This window comes from Mandrillus leucophaeus, unplaced genomic scaffold, assembly GCF_000951045.1.
Source record: "Mandrillus leucophaeus isolate KB7577 unplaced genomic scaffold, Mleu.le_1.0 Scaffold432, whole genome shotgun sequence".
NCBI lineage: Eukaryota > Metazoa > Chordata > Mammalia > Primates > Cercopithecidae > Mandrillus > Mandrillus leucophaeus.
The window spans coordinates 1,721,155-1,729,695 of NW_012104610.1; the positions used below are offsets into that span (position 1 = coordinate 1,721,155).

Genomic DNA, 8,541 nt, shown 5'->3' on the forward strand with positions numbered 1-8,541 from the left:
GGCAGCAGAATGGCATAAACCTGGGAGGCGGAGCTTGCAGTGAGCTGAGATCCGGCCACTGCACTCCAGCCCGGGCGACAGAGCGAGACTCCGTCTCAAAAAAAAAAAAAGAAAGCACTTTGAAAGTCATGTTGATTTCTATTTCCATTTCTTTTTTATGAGACAGAGTCTCGCTGTGTCGCCCAGGCTGGAGTGCAGTGGCACGGTCTCTGCTCACTGCAACCTCCACCTTCTAGGGTCAAGTGATTCTCATGCCTCAGCCTCCAGGGTAGCCGGGACTACAGGCATGTGCCACCATGGCCGGCTAATGTTTTTGTGTTTTTAGTAGAGAAGGGGTTTTGTTATGTTGGCCAGGCTGGTCTCGAACTCCTGGCCTCCAGTAATTGGCCTGCCTTGGCCTCCCAAAGTGTTGGGATTACAAGTGTGAGCCACTGTGCCCAGCCTCTATCTCTATTTCTCTTACCTCCAACTTTGATAGAGATACAGTGGTGCTTTGAAGTCTGAAGTACCATGGTTGCTGGAAGCAGATCCCTGATTAGCTAACTGACAGTGAGGTTGCCTCAGTTCCTGGGCAGGTATAGATGACTTTTGAAAACGTCAGACTGAAGAGTCCTGGAGCATTCTTTTTTGGATAATTTCTCCCTCTCTCCCTCTTTTTATTCCTTCCTTTTTCTTTTTTGTAGTTAGTACTGCTTCTGGGGAAGTTAAGATGTCAAAGAATCTGTGGGGCAACTCTGGTGGCAATTCCCTCTTACCTATATATCAGGCGCCTGAATCAATTTCTTGACCCCTACTATGTGGCATTCCATGTGAGGAGTTGTCAAAGACAGCTAACCAAGTGACTGTAGTTTTATTTTTCCTTGATTCACCTTGTGCTCAGGGCCTCTCTCTGATTCCCATGGCTGCTATATCACTCCAAGAGGCCATACTGGCACCTGGGAAGCAGTGCTTTCCCTTTGGTCCCTGGACCCAATTCTGAACATAACTTTTCTTTGCTTTCCCTGCACACAGCTTTGACAGCCTGGAGCTACTGCTACTGCTGCTTTTTCTTTTCCTCCTCCTCCTCCTCTTTCTCCTTCCTTTCTTTTTCTTTTTTTTTTTTTAGACAGAGTTTCCTCTTGTAGCCCAGGCTGGAGTACAGTGACGCAGTCTCGGCTCACTGCAACCTCCGCCTCCTGGATTCAAGCGATTCTCCTGTCTCAGCCTCCTGAGTAGCTGGGATTACAGGCATATGCCACCATGCCTGGCTAATTTTTGTATTTTTAGTAGATACGGGGTTTCGCATGTTGGTCAGGCTGGTCTCAAACTCCTGACCTCAACTGATCCGCCCGCCTTGGCCTCCCAAAGTGCTGGCACTGCAGGCATGAGCAACCGCGTCCAGCCTTTCTCCTTTCTTAAAAAAATTTACTATATGCAGATTAACTTCAGCATTGGTTTCCAATATATACATTTTGTTGCTATAGTAATTCTTCTTTGACTTAAGTTTGGAGGCACCTCTCTACTTTTTTTCTTTCTAGTTCTCTGCCTGTATCCTGGTGCAGTCATCATCTTGTCTCCTACTTCATGGAACATTCTGACCCCCTGTTCTTAATTCAGGCAAAGCACAGATTGAAGTCGGCTCAGGGCCTTTGCACAGAACAGAGACAGCTGACACCATGAATGACATCATTTTTCAGGTGAAACCTGCTCCTTAGGCTAAAGAAATGTCCTGTTCCCATTCTTCCTTGTAAGTACTTATAGGGTGGCTGTAGCATTCGCCTACCAGGAGTGGCTCATCAGTTTATAGGCTACAACTTCCACTGAGTTCAAGTTCTAGGACTTCCACTGAGTCCTAGCTCATACATTCAGTCCTAACTTTTGTGAGTTTCTTAGAATAACTTTAGAATAAACTGTTTGGACTTTGACTTTTTAAAAGTCTAAGCATGAGCTTTGGAGTCCAACCTGGGTTCAAATCCAAACCTTGCAATGTACTAAGTGTATGGCTAAGTGATTTGGAGACTCACTTTGCTCATGTGTAAAGTAGAGATGAAAATAGGATACTCTTTGCCATTAACAAGCCCTAGGCTAGTGAGAGAGACAAATATATAAACAGGCAGTGACAATAGCACATTTTAAGGGCTGTAATGGTAGTATGCACAGGACCTGTGGGAGATGAATCAGGGTGCAGTGATCTTATATGTACTGGTATAGCAGAAACCACATTGTCAGCCAGCACGCAGGCAAAGGTACCAGTTTCCAGACAAGCTGAGCTACATATCAGTGAGAGTAGGCATAGTTTGCAATCTGTCCCAGTACCTTAGCCAGACACAAGATGAGGCAGCAGCTCCCCCAGATGGTACCCCTCATGTTTCCAGGAAAACCTGATGGTGGCTTGCTTTGACAGATAGGGAAATTCTTTCTCACTAAGCAGACTGTTGTTTTCCTTCCCCCTCTCTTTGTTGTTGAGTCTGCTTTGTCTATTCTGGATGATAATCCTGTCGATGACAGGGATGAGATATATTTGTAAGACTTGTTTGTGTATATGTCTATATATGTGTATATGTCTATATGTGCCTTTGTGTGTGGTTTTTTTGGTATGTGTGTATACACCATTTTGTGCTTGTGTGGGTATATGTCTTTCTGCATTTAGATGTGTCTGTGTGTGACAAGAAGTGGAAGGAGAAGAGGAACACTGAGCCAAGGAAGTAGGGGCTGAAAGAAAGCCCATAAATGAGGTTGAGGATCAAGGAGGTTAGGGACAAAGGGTTTGGCCTGAGGTATAGGACACAGGACCTGGAAGAAAAAGCAGAGCCAGAAATGTAATTAGCAGCCCAAAAATGCTGTTAGTCTAGACAGAATCTGGGTCCCACAAAGTGGTACGCAGAATGCAGGTATCGTCTAGCAGCCAGGAGTAGTCAAGCTAGCAGAGAGAGAAAAGCCATGTTTCAGGTATTAAAAACTTCTGACTCTTCCTGTCCAAGGAGGAATTGGCAGCTGGCTCCCAAGGCCCTGCTTCCCTTCAGACCTAACTGGTGTTTGTGTTTGTTTGACTATATATGTATTTTTTCAAGTCCTTCTGTGCATGTCTGTGTCTGCATATGCCTCACATTCAGTGTACTTGTACTTCATAGCATTAAGAAGAATTGTCTGATTCACTTAAGTCCAGTGAGTTTCCTTTCATTCATTCTTGTATTCTTCTCCTCACTTATAAATACCTCCTTTGAAATCTTTCTTTTTGATGTGCTGCTTGCCTTCTTTCTCTCTTTTTTCTTCAAACATATTTAGTGTGTGGTTTGTGCTGGATGCTGGATATGCTTTGCATACCCATTTAAAGACTATTAAGATGAATTTCCTACCTACAAAGATCTCACTTCACTTACTGAGACAGAAAAACATACATATTCTATCCCCATAGAGATTGTAACAAGAGATGAGCCCTGCATGCTCTGGAAGTACAGAAAAGAGTTAACCCATCTGAGGAGACAGAAAACACTTTCCAGAAAAGGTATTGCCTGAGATGAATTTTTGGAAGTGAATAGGGGTTTACATGGGGAGGGGGCTGAGCATGATACATCATGTGGAGTAACAAGTATGATGTCCTTGGGAATCTGTGGTTCAGTGGTTCTTTTAACTTGAGCAAATGTAATAGTGGGGCAGAGAGGGAGAGGTTGGGAATAAGATTAGAAAGGCAGGCTCTAGTCAGATTTGTGTGCCATACTGAGGAACTTGGATTTCATCCTAAAGTTGAAAAGCTAGAAGTAAACAGAGCTGGTCCTAATTCTGACTGAAGGTATGTCAGGAGCAGGTTTTGCAGAGGAGGTGAAGTTGGAACTTGGTTTTTAAAGATGAGCAGGAGTTTACTAGATGAAGAAAGGAAGAAGAACATTCCAGGAGAGGGGAACTTAACGAGTAAAGGCAGGAGACAAAAAATATGGCAACTCTAGGAGACATCAAGTAGGGAGGTATTTAGAGAATAGTTACTTCATCTATAAGATAGGGACACCAGTAACATATACCTTCAATGGCTGATGTGAGGCTTGAAAAAGATCCTTTTTTTGTAAACCATAGAGCTGTGTGCAAATTTCTACAGTTGTTGTGTTATCCAGTTTCTTGTAATTTTTTGTCAGTACCCAACATGCATCAGGCCTTCTCAGGTATAGATCCACATAGGCATATACCTCAGCACTTTGGCACTGGCTGGATGAGAGCCATGCCCTCTTTTATCTAGCCACTTGGTGTCTTGAGGAGGCAGAGGTAAGATTAGAAGTCTCTGGGAAGTCACTGGTAAGATCAGAACTTGCTGGGTCCCTTGACAAGGGGGATCATACTTTTATTCTTGTTTATCCTCAGACACTAGGTTTCTCCTCAGATAAACTGGTATAAATAGTATGAGCCCCCTTGTCAAGGGGACCTAGGTTCAGAATAGTCAAACACATATGAAGCATCTTCTACATATAGGCACTATGGGGGACTGTGCCTTAAATTATCTCCTTTTCTCCACATTGTAACTATGAGGTCGTTTGCATTTTACAGGTTCTAGGTGACATAGTGGTCAGTGTCAGAAATGTGATTCAAGACATTATCTGTGAAATTCTTTTTCCTATATGACACTTCATAAGCTTTGTGATTTCTCTGGATGTTGACCAAGCTGTGTGATCAGTTGAGAGTGCAAAACTTTGTGCAGTCTCAGGCAGTATGGGGCTGGAGAGAAAGTTGCTGGGTTCTGTCTTTGGGATTGAGTGATAACACTTTCCTCCACATAGAACAGTGGTTCTTTCCTTCAAGGACAGACTCTCTTCTATATATCTGTCTCACCCAGATGCTTTCAATATGTCTGATTAATCTGTGTGTCCTTGGATCTCAACACAAGACCTGTCACATAGTAACTATTCAGTAAATAATTGGTTAGGCAAATGAAAGAACAAATGCTGCTTAACAAAGTCTTCTGGAACTCCTAATGCCTGCACTATTCTTCTGCCTTCTCTTGTGTAGTACAGTACTCTAATAGGATATTTTGTCCTTAAGGACACACACACACACACACACACACACACACACACAGTGTATATATATTTTGTATTGCTCATTGACGCATAAGCCTAAATCCTCCCTCTTAGAGTTGATTAGATGCCAGAAGCTTCTTGGGAGAGGCATGAGTTCGTTTTATTCTTATATTCTTTGTCCTTAAGCTTCTTCCCATACTACTGCCCAAAGGTGAGTGTCATTTATAAGAAACACATGGTGAGCTCTAACTCTTTTTGCCAAGTCAATTGAAGTGGGTGTTCTATTTTGGAAATGGAGTCCTAGAGGTTTTCCTGCTGTTGAGTGTTTGGCTGAGTTTGTGATCCTCTCAGGGTGTTGGAAAGCCGTGTATAGGGATGGTAGCATGAGGGAAAACTGAGCGTGGAATTGAAGTTGCCTTTTGTTCGTGGGGATTGTCAGGGAGAGAGATTTCCCTAGCACCTGAAGCCAGAGCAGAGGGTGGATTTATTATATCTAGTCCAGGGATCAGCAAACTGTTTTTTCGTATAGCCTGCAAACTAAAAATGATTTTTAAATTTTTTTCTTTCATAACTGAGATTTTATTGGTTGAGGATCAGTACAGACATTTCAATTTGTACACAATTATTAATATACATACCGAAAATCTAAAAAGCCATGTATTGTAATTCTTTTTTTAAAGTTATTCCAGTGACTTTCCAGCTTAGAATTTGGAAGCAAATTGTCCTTAAGAGGCTATCAAGTACCGGCATCCTCACATGTTGATAAGCTGTTACATACGTCCCACCAATTCACAACTGAATAGCATGTACACTACATATTCAAATTTTTAATCTTTCACAGCACAGTAACCAAGTTATTAGGAAAACAGGACTACCACAACCAAAGATGTTACAAAGTACACACAGTTCTGACAGGGAGAGCCATGATCAAGGAGTGGTTTTCTTTAGGAAACACGTCTACCAAAAAACAACATAGAAGTAATTTAAAATGTTCAAGACATTAAATGCAGGACTGACTCCATATTGTCATTTAATATGCATTGTATTATAGGATATAAAAACTAACCCCCCATCTATCGAGTGTTAAGCTGACACCAAAGATAGTTAAAGCCTCCCTTAATTCAATATCCCACACTATTTTCTGGTTGTACCAAAAAATAAACAACCAGTGAATGATTGCACCTCTTAAAGCATTTACACTTAAAAATTGGGATGAGGTGGGATTCCCTCCTTCTAACAAATGTTTCTAGAACTACTAAAAAACTTGTATTTACAAAATAGTTGATAAAAATATTCCTCTGGATTGTACAAGAAGAGAGACAGGGACCACTGATAACACATGATGTGTGGTATTAATCAGACTTGGTTTCTTTCTCTCCTGCTTCATCAGAGGCTGGACTCCCCTCAGTTTTCTTTTCCCTGTTTTCTGCAGGCAAATGTTCTTTAGTTTCTTGGTTAGCCACTTTGGCCTGTTTTCTCTTTGCTCCCGTTTTCCCTTTTGTTTGCACTTTTTTGTCTGAAGATTTATCCTTTGCTGCTACCTTTTTCTGCTTCGCTTCCACTTTTGCAGGAGCAGGTTTAGCAGACAACCGCGCCTATCTTCTCTCGGGCTCTTCCTTGGCGGCCCCTTTGGCGGAGCTGACCTTCCTCTTAGTCATCCTGGCGGCGTGGAGGGCGCCTGCGGGATGTCTGCGAGCCGTGGCGCAGGGAGAGCCTCGGCGAAGCTGGGCTGCCTGGTCACTGCCGCTCCTCCCGCCGCCCGGCTGCTGAGACCCACAGCAAGGGTGATGGGAGAACCCTGATTTTTACATTTTAAAATAGTTTAGGGGGAAAACTAAAGAAGAATTTCAAGATGTGAAATTTATATGAAATTGAAATTTCAGAGTCCATAAAGTTTTATTGGCATACAGCCACTCTCATTTGTTTACATATTGTCTGTTGCTGCTTTTACGCAAGAACAGCAGAGTTGAGTAGTTGCGACCACCAAGCATAAAATATTTACTGTCTGGCTCTTTACAGAAAAAGTTTATCTGGCCTAGTGTAACCTATCAATTAAAAAAAAAAAAAAACAGCTTCTTGGAGGAAGAATTCACATACTGTGCAGTTCTCCCATATAGTATACAATTCAATGGGTTTTAGTATATTCACAGATATGTGCAACTATCACCTCAGTCAATTTGAAAACATTTTTGTCACCTCAAAAATAAACCACATACACATTAGCTATTGTTCTCTCCCCTCATTTCCCCCAGCCCTAAGCAACCACGCATGTACTTTCTCTTTCTGTAATTTGCCTATTATGGACATTTCATGTAAATACAGTCATATAATATGTGGTCCATTGTAACTGGCTTTTTTCACTTAGCGTGTTTTCAAGGTGCATTCATGTTGTATCAGTACTGCCTGTACATGTTCATGTATATATATCTGTATTTTATTTCTTTTCATGGCCAAATAATATTCTATTGCATGGACATACCAGTTTTGTTTAGCCATTCATCAATTTATAGACATCTGGTTTGTTTCACCTTTTGGCTATTATGAATACTGCTGCTATAGACATGTGTAAGTTTTTGTGTGGACATGTGTTTTATGTTTTGTTTGGATGTATACTTTTATTTCTCTTGGGTACATACATATGAATAGAATTGCTGGGTCATATGGTAACTGTGTTTACCTGTTTTAGGAACTGCCAGAGTATTTTCCATATAAAAATGGTTCAAGTGGCTAAACCATTTTTACATTCCTGCCAGCAGTGTGTGAGGGATCTGATCTCTCCACATGCTCATCAACACTTGTTATTGTCTGACTTTTTGATTATAGTCATCCTAGTTGGTATAAAGTAATATCTCATTATGATTTTGATTTACATTTCTCTGATGACTAACGGTATTGAACATCTTTTCATGTGCTTAATGGTTATTTGTATATCTTCTTTAGAGAAATATTTTCTCAGATCCCTTGCTCATTTATTTTTTTTATTAGTTTTAAAAATTTCCATCTTAATTTTATATTCATGGGGTACATGTGCAGGTTTGTTACAAGGGTATATTGCATGATACTGAGGTTTGGGCTTCTATTGATTTTCTTATGCAGATAGTGACCGTAGCATCCAATGGGAATTTTTTCAGTCCTTCTCCCCATCCCCACTCCTTTTGGAGACCCCAGTATCTGTTGTTCACATCTTTGTGTTTATGTGTACCCAAGATTTAGCTCCCACTTGTAAGTGAGAACATACAATATCTGGTTTTCTGTGTCTGCACTAATTCACTTAAGATAATGGCATCCGGCTGCATTCATGTTGCTGCAAAGGATTTTCATTGCTTTTCATGGTCAATATGTACCACATTTTCTTTCTTGTTTTTTTTTTTTTTTTTTGAGTCAGAGTCTTGCTCTGTAACCCAGGCTGGAGTGCAGTGGCATGATTCTGGCTCATTGCAGCCTCGGTCTCCTGGGTTCAAGTGATCCTCCCACCTCAGCTTCTGAGTAGCTGGACCTACAGGCATGCACCACTGCCTGGCTAATTTCTTTGTACTGTTTTGTGGATACAGGGTTTTGC

The 8,541-nt window shown here is 41.4% G+C and overlaps 1 protein-coding gene and 1 pseudogene across 3 annotated transcripts in view; one reads left to right on the top strand and one right to left on the bottom strand.

Annotated features, from left to right (window-relative positions):
- The window catches only part of STIM1 (stromal interaction molecule 1), a 240,585-nt gene that overhangs the window by 129,620 nt on the left and 102,424 nt on the right, over positions 1-8,541 (top strand). The window lies entirely within an intron of this gene.
- Positions 6,335-6,640, bottom strand: LOC105549255 (annotated as a pseudogene).